The 12,311-nt window shown below is 46.7% G+C and overlaps 1 long non-coding RNA gene across 1 annotated transcript; it reads left to right on the top strand.

The window, feature by feature from the left end:
• Positions 1 to 317: 317 nt before the first annotated feature.
• On the top strand, positions 318 to 1,383 carry LOC309360479. The gene is made up of 2 exons (XR_014164189.1): positions 318 to 816; positions 994 to 1,383. It is a non-coding gene; the product is annotated as an uncharacterized lncRNA (long non-coding RNA).
• Positions 1,384 to 12,311: the final 10,928 nt, after the last annotated feature.

Raw genomic sequence — 12,311 nt, 5'->3', positions numbered from 1 at the left:
ACAACCTACAGTGGTACCTCGGGTTACAGACGCTTCAGGTTACAGACTCCGCTAACCCAGAAATAGTACCTCGGGTTAAGAACTTTGCTTCAGGATGAGAACAGAAATTGCGCTGCGACTGCGCGCCGGCAGCGGGAGGCCCCATTAGCTAAAGTGGTACCTCAGGTTAAGAACAGTTTCAGGTTAAGAACAGACCTCCAGAACGAATTAAGTTATTAACCCGAGGTACCACTGTATAGCTTAGGGCCTCACTCTCTTGGGGCCCCAAAAAAATTCAAAGGGGAAAAAATGTACATTTCCAAAATATAAGATAAAAAACAAATAAATTGTATTTCAGTTCAACAATTACTTTGATAAAATACATATTTTGTTATGTGCAAATGGCTTTAGATACCTTTTAATGACCATATAGCATATATTAAACACAAAAAACAGCAGCAATTTGTTGTTGACAAAGGACAGCTGGACATATAAAGGGCCCCATTACCTTCAGTAGCTTAGGGCCACATCAAACCTCAATCCAGCCCTGGGGAGAGGCCTCCTTAATGAAAGAGACCTTGCCTGACTCCTGTAGCAAAGCAGGTTAGGGGAACTGCTTCTACTGAATCTTATGGGTAGAAGTCTGAAGAACTGCTGGCAAAATGAGTTCCTGCGGTGGAGCCTCATAGTCCAAGCCCTGATGTTTTTTTTTAGCGGGTCTTCATTGCTGGCAAAGTTCCCCAGATGTTGTTGTTTTTGCCCCACCCTCTTTCCCTCTGAGCCTGTCTCAACCCAGACCACACTGGATTTTCCCAAGTGAAAGGTGGGCAGGGAGCAGTGGCGTAGCGTGGGTTGTCAGCACCCGGGGCAAGGCAAGTAATTTGCGCCCCCTAACCCATGGATTTGCGCCCCCTAACCCGTGGATTTGCGCCCCCTAACCCTAACCCCCAGATGTTGTGCCCGGTGCGGCCGGCCCCCCCTGCACCCCCCACGCTACGCCACTGGCAAGGAGAGGATTCCCTGCATTGGGTCACCCTGAGTACAGAATTTGACATCTTTCCCCAGGGCCTGCAAGACAGAGCTGTTCCACCAGGACTTTGGACAGGATGCGGTTTGGCTTACTTTCCTTTGTATAAAACGAGCCCAAAGGAGGCCCCCAACCCGCCCACAGGTCCTTGTATGATCCGTGGAAACAGTTGGCCCTGGCAAGTATTAACCACTCTCAATTCTAACCTGATAATTGCCACCTGCCGAGATTTTAACTTGTTTGAATCAATTTTAAGATGTATTTTAATTAATTGATGTCTGTTTTTGTGCATATTATGTTGTTTTTATGATATTAGCTGCTCTGAGCCTGGCCTCGGCCGGGGCGGGTGGGATACAAATAAAATATTATTATTATTATTATTATTATTATTATTATTATTATTTATTATAAGCAGTGCCATAAAGCACACACACTCCTCTTGCCTTTTCTGCTCTAGAAAAAGCAATCAGGTGGTGGTGGTGGGGAATTGTCATTTCAGCCCTGCATGGCCATTTTCTCTGGGCACCTCAGCTGCACAGTTGCTAGATAACCCCAAACCTTATCGGATCTGGGAAATTAGGGAGGTGGCAGGGTCGGACCACCATGCAAATATGCGGGGGAGCTCTGCCCACTTCTGAGTCTGTTCGGCACAGTTGCCAGAGGGCAGCACCACACTTGCCGTACCATATGAGGTGATTGAAGCCTAGCCATGATGCTTGCAGCAGCTACAGGTGAGCAGAGAGCTGCCCGAATGACTCATGTTCCAAGAGAAAGAGCAAACTGTTCAGACAGCGGCTTCCATTGCTTGCATTACTCAAGAGGTGTGGAGGGTGGCAACACGAGAACAGGGCCTTCTCTGCAGTGGCTCCCCATCTGTGGAATGCTCTCCCCAGTGAAGTTTGCATGGTGCCTTCATTATACACCTTTAGGCGCCAGGCAAAAACGTTCCTTTTTAACCAGGCCTTTGGTTGGTCTGATTCACATCCTATACCCTTTTAAAATGTGGCTCCTTTGGGGTGGGGGTGTTATTGGGTTATTGTTCCTATATATTGTGATCTTTTCTGTGAACCGCCCTGAGACCCCCGGGTATAAAGTGGTATATAAATTCAATTAACAACAACAACAACAACAACAACATTAATTTTCATCCAACATTTCCATTTTATCATTTCTGCTTAACCCTCAAGAAAGAAGGGCATTTTCGCTGGCCAGGTTTAATTCAAATCCATCAAACCTCCTTTGGGGAAGGTTCTCAGGCAAAGTGGAAGGAGAAAGAACTTGGCCATGTGAAGACCACCTGGTGGAAACCCTTACACATATGGTTCTCAATTGTAAATTATATGCTGATCTCCGCCAGCAATTTCTAGATCAACTCTGTATCCCCAAATGGAAACCAGAGTCAGAGGTCATATATTTTCTATTACTGGGGAACGATCAGGAGCTCACCATGTTAGTGGCCAAATATCTCTATTTGGTTTTTTGTCATCAAAATACACTGCAGATGTCTGATCTCCCTGGAGACCAAGAGATGTGACGATAGACTGCTCTGCCTCCTTTCTTTTAGTAAATGTTTTGTGCCACTGGGGAAGTGGTGATTCTGTATTGATTTGTTTTGGATGTTGTATATGATGCCAATAAAAGGTTCACTACTACATTTTATCAGCATTAATTCTGCATCCTCACAATTTGCCAGCGAAGTGGGGGCATGGCTAGCTAAACACTTTTTGCCCTCACTTGCCCAGACTCAAGTAGAGACATCACCTTGCCAACAAAGGTCCGTATAGTAAAAGCTATGGTTTTCCCAGTAGTGATGTATGGAAATGAGAGCTGGACCATAAAGAAGGCAGATCGCCGAAGAATTGATGCTTTTGAATTATGGTGCTGGAGGAGACTCTTGAGAGTCCCATGGACTGCAAGAAGAACAAACCGATCCATTCTTAAGGAAATCAGCCCTGAGTGCTCACTGGAAGGACAGATTGTGAAGCTGAGGCTCCAATACTTTGGCCACCTCGTGAGAAGAGAAGACTCCCTGAAAAAGACCCTGATGTTGGGAAAGATGGAGGGCACAAGGAGAAGGGGACGACAGAGGATGAGATGGTTGGATAGTGTCTTCGAAGCTACAAACATGAGTCTAACCAAACTGCGGGAGGCAGTGGAAGACAGAAGTGCCTGGCGTGCTCTGGTCCATGGGGTCACAAAGAGTCGGACACAACAAGCCCAGACTCAATGCCCAAAGGAAGCTTACATGCTGTACTAGTTGAGTCAGCAAAGGAGGGCGAGGGGTTTGTGTGGCTTACTGCTTTCTGTATTACATTGTTATGGACACTCCATAAACAGTAAGGGCTTTGTGGGGCATCTGTACAGCTACGGGTTGTATAGAAAGCAGAAAGGAACATTTGGGTCACTTGAGGAGTCATACGAAACTCTGCGGCACAGAAAGCTCTAGATACCCTGGGTGCTAACAGCCCAGCTCATGTCGCTTCTGCTGTGCCTCGTGCAGGCTTCCTCTCAGCCAAACCGCACTGGAGGGGGCTTGTTAGCATCATGAAGAGGATTTCCTGTGGCCTGTAAGCAACGCTTGGCTGGAGATGCTTCAAGCGGGGGCTGCCGGGTAGGTGAAGAGCTGCTTGCATTCTTGGAAGCTATGCTGAAATTAGGCATCCTGTAGCACTGAAGCAATGACAGGCCTAGACTGCATCTTGAGAAGTAGAGACATCACCTTGCCGACAAAGGTCCGTATAGTTAAAGCTCTGGTTTTCCCAGTAGTGATGTATGGAAGTGGGAGCTGGACCATAAAGAAGGCTGATCGCCGAAGAATTGATGCTTTTGGATTGTGGTGCTGGAGGAGACTCTTGAGAGTCCCATGGACTGCAAGGAGATCAAACCTATCCATTCTGAAGGAAATCAGCCCTGAGTGCTCACTGGAAGGACAGATCGTGAAGCTGAGGCTCCAGTACTTTGGCCACCTCATGAGAAGAGAAGACTCCCTGGAAAAGACCCTGATGTTGGGAAAGATGGAGGGCACAAGGAGAAGGGGGTGACAGAGGACGAGATGGTTGGATAGTGTTTTCGAGGTTACCAGCATGAGTTTGACCAAACTGCGGGAAGCAGTGGAGGACAGAGGTGCCTGGCGTTCTCTGGTCCATGGGGTCACGAAGAGTCGGACACGACTAAACGACTAAACAACAACAACAACAACAACAGCACTGAAGGAAAGGGACGCAGGCTGTGGGTTAAACCACAGAGCCTAGGACTTGCCGATCAGAAGGTCGGCGGTTCGAATCCCCGTGGCGGGGTGAGCTCAAGTGGCTCAGTCCCTGATCCTGCCAACCTAGCAATTCAAAAGCACGTCAAAGTGCAAGTAGATAAATAGGTACCACTCCGGCGGGAAGGTAAATGGCATTTCTGTGCGCTGCTCTGGTTCACCAGAAGCGGCTTAGTCATGCTGGCCACATGACCCGGAAGCTGTACGCCGGCTCCCTCGGCCAGTAAAGCGAGATGAGCGCCGCAACCCCAGAGTCGGTCACAACTGGACCTAATGGTCAGGGGTCCCTTTACCTTTACCTTTAGCACTGAAGCAGCACCATCGGATGCATGGAGACATGTGGTAGAAGGCAACCTCAACTGGAGCATGACTTCCTGTGAAGCTGCACAGATCCCTGGAAGAAGAGATTCCATATTGGTGCTGGTTCCCAAGCAGGTCTGGGTGAGGCAAGGTGAAATGACCACCTTGCGCAGCAGGATCCACGGGGGCAGCTGATCTGGCTGCCTGTTGTCACCTGCTGTCTCAGGTGACAGTCTCCTTTCCCTTCCTACCCCACAACAAACACTCTGTGAGGTGAGTGAGGCTGAGAGACTTCAGAGAAGTGTGACTGGCCCAAGGTCACCCAGCGGCTGCATGCGGAGGAGAGGAGACGCGAACCCGGTTCACCAGATTACGAGTCCACCGCTCTTAACCACTACACCACTGTGGGCCCTCCCTCTACTTTCTCCAGAAGGCTTCTCAAGCGGAAATTCTCAGAAAACTCGTCCCATTTCAGTTCCAGATCATCAGCTGCCATTTGCAGGAGTTGTCTCTCTGACTGATCACTTGGGCTTACATTTAGGGCACAGCCGTCTTTCCCATTGGGCTTAGTGGTGCGTTGCGCCAGGGCGCCGGCCTCTCAGGGGCGCCCCAGCGAGTGGGGGAGCTGCGCGGCTTTGCCGGCGGCCTCCCCTTTCCCTCCTGCACCCCCGCCAGCTGCGTCCCGTCAACCATATGGCTGGCGGGCATGCAGCTTGCCTCCCAAGCCTCCGCGGGAGGAGAGCGATCCCCACAGAGGCTTGGGAAAAGGTCAACAACTCTGGGAAATGGGGATTGGGGCGCCAGAAGGATCTCCGCACCACGGCGCTGGATATGCTTAAGATGGCCCTGATTTAGGGCCTCATTTGCCATCTGAGAAATGTCTGAGATCTAGGTTGTTTAAGTCTCAACTTTTGTTTCCAGTGGTAACAGAGCTGCTTTTCTCACTTTTGTATATATTTTACTTATTTGGAAAAGCCCAATTCTCTTCCATATCACAGGCTGTTTTCACTCCCTTTTGTCAATGGCAACCTCCCCTCGTCATATCAGAGTCCAAGTCCTTATCCAAGAGCTCTGAGAAAACCCACAAAGTTTACTCAGGGGGCCAAGTAATCCCCACATCATCAGCCTGATGAGAATATGTGTATTTTAGGGCAATGAAGCACTAATTACTACCATGTGCATACATGTGTTGGGGAAAGAGGTTTCTAAAGCAACTTTCTAATCTTTGCGTAATTTAGAGAGAAAAGTCCCCATAAGTCTTCCATGCTCATTTATTCTTACTTTCCAATCCTACCAAATCTATATACAGCAGCTGCTCTGCCTGCTCTCTTGAAGCGCTAACAGCTGCATATAATCTCTTTTCATATTAAGGGCAAGGGGACAACCTTCCCCCCAAGAAAACTTCTCACAAAACCTTGTCTCTTTTGAGTCAAAATTAGATAGCCCTACAGACTAGATAGTTCACAGATCTTCCAAGTGTCCCTATTTTCCAGGAATGTCCCTGATTTAGAGAAGCCGTCCCGGTTTCTGATTTGACCCCAAAATGTCTTGCTTTTCCTTAAGTATCCCTATTTTCATTGGAGAAATGTTGGAAGGTATGGAGTTACCTGATCCCTGAGCTGTCTAAAGGCAATCCTGTATAGGGAATGTTTTTTTAAAATGTTTAATGTTTTATTATGTTTTTATATATGTTGGAAGGCGCCCAGAGTGGAGAACAGGGCTGAAGACTATCCAGAGACTTTGGAGAAGGGTGTGTGTGAATACTATCAAGAGGCTGTGAATCTGTAAACTCTCTCTCTTCCAGTGTTTCTTCTGCTAGCTATTCCCCATCCAGTATTTCCCAGCTTCTGCCTCCTGAACTATGCCCCTCTGCAAACCACTGTTCCAAATCTATACTGTCCTCCTGCTCCTGGGAAGATTCAGGATTGGGGGAGGGGTGGCTCCCACCATTCCTTCTCAGTGCAGCTCTCCTGAACATAATCCCTGACACAGGGTAACTGGGTGTGAGGTGGCAAGAAAATAGGGGGAAGACAGGCTGGCTGAAGACAGGTTGGGAAAGATGCCTTGTGTTAAGTTGTGGGTGAACGTATCAGATGACACAGCAATTCTTCAGACAGCTCTTGTTTATTCCCAGGCCAGAACAGAACTGAACTGAAGGGTTCAGCCAACCTGCTTATATAGAGCTCAACTACAAAGCAACAGTAACAACTTTCTGTAACTATCCAATCACAGAACGTCACTTTCAATTCCTTATTTGCATATGCGGACCTGAGGGAAAACTATCTACAGTATCCCCCTGCTGGCCCAGGGTGAGAACCTCAGTACATAACACCTTGGACTCCAACACTGCACTGCTGTGGGGAATAAACACCTTGAGATGACCATGCTGCAATTCCCTTAATCCAAACTCAGAGTTTACGGGGAAATGATATACAATGAATTGAAAAAGATGTTTAAAATAACATTTGTAAAAAACAACAACCCAGAAGCTTTCCTTTTGTTAATTATAGGGACAGAACTATCTAAACTGTATAGAAGTTTATTCATGTATGCGACTACAATGGAAAGAATGTTATTTGCCGAAAAATGGAAAGAAGAAGAAGTCCCAGTGAAAGAAGAATGGATACAAAACCCGATGGAATACGCCGTAATGGCGAAACTTACCAGAAAAATATGAAATCAAGATAACAGACTTTTTATAAAAGAATGGATAGGGTTTGTTGAATATTTACAAGCAAACTGTAAACAGATAAGAACATTGGCAGGATTACTGTAATAACCTGCAGTTTTATAAGAGTATACATTTAAAGTAGATGAATGAATGTTTAAGTTAAGTTAATTTGGAATATGCAGAAAATATAAAAAAATAAATTTAAGGAACTGCAGAAAGAGTAGGAAAGGAAGTCGAGTTTTGAAATGTTAAGATGATTGTAAAATTATTGACATGTATAAGATTGAAAATCATATTTTTTTAAAAAAATAAAAATCCAAACTCAGGTGTAATTATGTGAATATTTCAGATTTCTTAAAGCTACAACAATCTCCACTGCGTCTTGATTCTCAAAGGAACACAGACCTTGGGTAAGCACCTAGAACCCCCTGGAATCTGGCCACAGTATGACAGATTGTGGGAAGGGGTGCCCAACTTTTGTAACAATATCTCCTCTTTTTCAGACTAAACATACCCACCTTCTTCAACTATTCCTCATAAGGCTTGGTTTCAAAGCCTTTGGTCATCTTGGTTGCTCTCCTCTGCACATGTTTGAGCTTGTCAATATCCTTCTTAAACTATGGTGCACAGAGCAGGAAACAATATCCCAGATGGGGTCTGACCAAGACAGAATAGAGCATGGTTCCTAACATGGAATTTGCCCTTATGCTGGGTCAAAATTAAGTTTTCTTCAAGACTTTACTGCCCTTTACTGCATGAATTACAATAATAATAATAATAATAGTATTTATATCCCCGCCCTCCACGGCCAGGGCTGGTCTCAGGGAAGCTAACACCAAATATTAATTACAATAAAATGTAATAGCAACAACAACAACAAACAAACAAACAAACAAACAGTTAATTAAAATACAGCTTAAAATACAGCTTAAAATGCAGCCTCATTTTAGCAGTAGCCCATAAATCAAGACCATAAAGGGAGGAAACATCAGATATTCACCCGAGCCAGCTATCCATGCTGGTCCTACATTGGCCAGCAAAAAAGCCAAGGGAAGATTTATACACCAAATCCCATATAAGGGGTCAGAGTGAGTTTAAGCTGAAGGCCAGGCGGAACAGCTCCATCTTGCAGGCCCTGAGGAAAGATGTCAAATCCCGCAGGGCCCTAGTCTCTTGTGACAGAGCGTTCCACCACTTCGGGGCCAGTGCTGAAAAGGCCCTGGCCCTAGTTGAAACTAATCTAATCTCCTTGAGGCTTGGGACCTCCAAAGTATTTCTATTTATGGACCTTAAGGTCCTCTGTGGGGCATACCAGGAGAGGCGGTCCCATAGGTACGAGGGGCCTAGGCCGCATAGGGCTTTAAAGGTCAAAAATGTATACACTTGTTTCTTTTGGAGGTTCAGGAACCTGAGCATTTCAGAGAGGAGTGTGTTTTTATCATTGCCCACTGCAAACGGTGCTACTAGCAAACCTCAATGTAGGTCAGGGTTTGCATGAAGTTTGCTCAGAGTCGCATGCAGTAGGAACAGCCACAAACCATTAGAGTGCCTGAGGCCAACTTAACTCAGAGTGACAATCAGGGCTGAGCCAAACAAGGGGTGCTATTCATGTGCATTTTCAGTCATCCTGGAAAGTGACCTGGGATGTAATCCTTTTCTGGGGTAAGCCCCCTTTAACTCCATGGGACGCACTTCCAAGGAAATTTGCTTAGGAGTTGTAAGTTAAGGCCACAATACTAAACACACTTACTTGCATGCATGAGAGCAAGTCCGAATGAATTCAGCAGGACCAACTTCTGAGTAGACATGGACAGGATTGCTTATGGCCTAAAAATATTAGAATCATAGAGTTGGAAGGAATCCAAAGAGTCATCCGGAAATGGCGAAAAGTGGGGCTAAATTGTGCTGTAAAAAAAGCTCCAAAACTCAAAAATTCTTGTAAGGTAAAGGTAAAGGGACCCTTGACCATTGGGTCTAGTCATGGATGACTCTGGGGTTGCGGTGCTCATCTCGCTTTATTGGCCAAGGGAGCTGGTGTACAGCTTCCAGGTCATGTGGCCAGCATGACTAAGCCGCTTCTGGCGAACCAGAGCAGTGCACGGAAACGTCGTTTACCTTCCTGCCGGAGTGGTACCTATTTATCTACTTGCACTTGATGTGCTGCTAGGTTGGCGGGAGCAGGGACCGAGCAATGGGAACTCACCTCATCGCGGGGATTCGAACCGCCAACCTTCTGATTGGCAAGCCCTAGACTCTGTGGTTTAACCCACAGCGCCACCAGCGTCCCAAAAAGAAGTTAATTCCCAGCAAAGATTAGGAGGGTAGAAGATACAGAAAAAGTCTCTATATCAGTGATTCCCAAACTGTGCTGGTGAGGCGTCCTTTGAAAAATTAGCAAGAAAAGGAAGGCTGTCTTGGCATCCACAAGTACTGGGATGGCTGCGCAAGAGCTGCAATGATAGCACAGTAATATAGTCTGCGGAAAAACTGATCGCTGTTTGCTCCAATTGAGTGCTAAAGAGCTCTTTTCTCTGGGGGAAAGCAGAGGGACAAGAGGAAATGTGGATTAACCCTCAGTCTTCCCTAAGCAGTGTTTTTTGGGGAGAGAGTTTTTCCCCTTAGTTTTTCTTCCTCTTCTAACCATTTCTTGGTACAGTGGTAGGTAAAGGGGCCCCTGACCATTAGGTCCAGTCGTGACCGACTCTGGGGTTGCAGCGCTCATCTCGCTTTATTGGTTGAGGGAGCAGGCGTAGCCGCTTCTGGCGAACCAGAGCAGCGCATGGAAAAGCCGTTTACCTTCCCGCCGGAGCGGTACCTATTTATCTACAGTGGTGCCTCGCTAGACGAAAAGAATTCGTTCCGCGATTCTCTTCGTCTAGTGGTTTTTTCGTCTTGCGAAGCAAGCCCATTGACAGATTAGCGGATTAGCGCTACAGCTGTCAAGCGGCTTCCAGCGATCAGCTGTTAAGCGGCTTATCAGCGGAACAGCTGACAAGCAGCTTAGCAGCTTAAGAAAAGGGCGGAAAAAGCGGGGGGGGGGAACCTGCGGGGGGACACAAGATTTTTTCGTCTTGCGAAGCAACCCCATAGGGAAATTCGTTTTGCGAAGCGCCTCCAAAACGGAAAACCCTTTCGTCTAGCGGGTTTTCCGTCTTGCGAGGTGTTCGTCTTGCGGAGCACCACTGTACTTGCACTTTAACATGCTTCCAAACTGCTAGGTTGGCAGGAACTGGGACAGAACAACAGGAGCTCACCCTGTCGCGGGGATTCGAACCGCCGACCTTCTGATCGGCAAGTCCTAGGCTCTGTGGTTTAACCTTGGGTTACAAACACCTCAGGTTACAAATGCTTCGGGTTACAAACTCTGCTAACCCAGAAGTAGTACCTTGGATTACAAACTTTGCCCCAGGATGAGAACGAAAACCGTGGCGCGGCGGCAGTGGGAGTCCTCATTAGCGAAAGTGTGCTTCAGGTTTAGAATGGTTTCGGGTTAAGAACGGACCTCTGGAACGAATTAAGTTCAATTCATAACCCGAGGTATCACTGTACTCCTGTAAACACTGAGCTTCTTCTGAACCTACTAACAACTTCTTGTTTCACAGGTTCCTGTTTGGTTACAGTCCTGCCAGCACACAGCAACTGAGTTCACTGTTAGAGAAAGATAGATCTTTCCAATATGGATTCTACTTAGAAAGCAGAGGTGGAGGACATTTCTGCTATTGCTGCTGAACTGCTTCTCCTGGCAGAGACAGCTGAGTCCAAGGATTTGGAGCTGGAGGAGCGTCTCCACCTCCGTCGTTCTGCCCGGACACTGAGGTCCAGTGCCGAGGGCCTTCTGGTAGTTCCCTTGCTACGAGAAGCCAAGTTACAGAGAACCAGGCAGAGGGCCTTCTCGGTAGTCTTGTTATAGTGCACAGTGCTGACCTTTAAAGCGCTAAATGGCCTCGGCCCACTGTACCTGAAGGAGCCTCTCCATCCCCATCATTCAGCCTGGACACTGAGGTCCAGCGCTGAGGGCCTTCTGGTGGTTCCCTCACTGCAAGAAGTGAGGTAACAGGAAACCAAGCAGAGGGCCTTCTCGGTAGTGGCACCCGCCCTGTGGAACGTCCTCCCACCAGATGTCAAAGAGAAAAATAACTACCAACTTTTAGAAGACATCTGAAGGCAGCCCTGTTTAGGGAAGCTTTTAATGTTTAATAGGTTATTGTATTTTAGTGCTTTGTTGGAAGCCGCCCAGAGTGGCTGGGGAAACCCAGCCAGATGGGTGGGGTATAAATAATATATTATTATTATTATTATTATTATTATTATTATTATTATTATTAAGGTCCAAACAGCGGGCATCATAATGCTAAGGGTCCATTCTTCACCTGGAGCTTAAACTGGAGGAGGACCAGCAAGGGTATAAAAGCCACCAGTAGGTCCTGGGGCTCACATCCCTGCTGGGCTGAGGAGAACAAATCATCATGAAAGATCTCTTCAGCCATCACAGCTCATAGTTTGCAGCGGACAGCAAGCCAGGGCAGAAACTAGTCACCAAAACCAAGACTGCCTCCTGGAATCCTTTGCAATGCGAGACAAGTTTCCCTCTCCGAATTTGGGGGCTGCCGCTCCAATTTCCACCAGCAGGTGATAGATTAGTGGTCACAGCAAAGAAGATGTGGGGAAAGCCACCAACTTTCAGCCTGTCTCTTTTCACCGTCATACACCCACCACTAAGTTTAGGAAAGAAAAAGAAAAGAAAACGGTGCGGTTTGAGCACAGAAAACTTTGTTCCTCTTCTTTGTCATGGGATTCACTAAAGACGGATTCTTTTCTTGATTTAGAGCAGCTGGGAAGTTCCATTAAGCAAAGATGGGTCAGTCACGTTCCTCATGAGATTGTGTTTTTTTTTGGGGGGGAGTCACCAGAATATTCCTGCAAATAATTCCCGTGACCAAATAAAATAAAACAAATGAGATGATAAAGTTGAATCTGGGCTATATTGTTTGATGCTACAGGTGCAGGTTCATATAACTAAATGTTCCTTCCAAATAAAAAATACCGTATTTTTTGCTCTATAAGACTCA

Source organism: Podarcis melisellensis (genome assembly GCF_964234715.1).
Source record: "Podarcis melisellensis genome assembly, chromosome: 17".
Lineage (NCBI taxonomy): Eukaryota > Metazoa > Chordata > Lepidosauria > Squamata > Lacertidae > Podarcis > Podarcis melisellensis.
The sequence above is the reverse complement of the archived record's forward strand: the minus strand, read 5'-3'. Positions and strand labels throughout refer to the sequence as shown.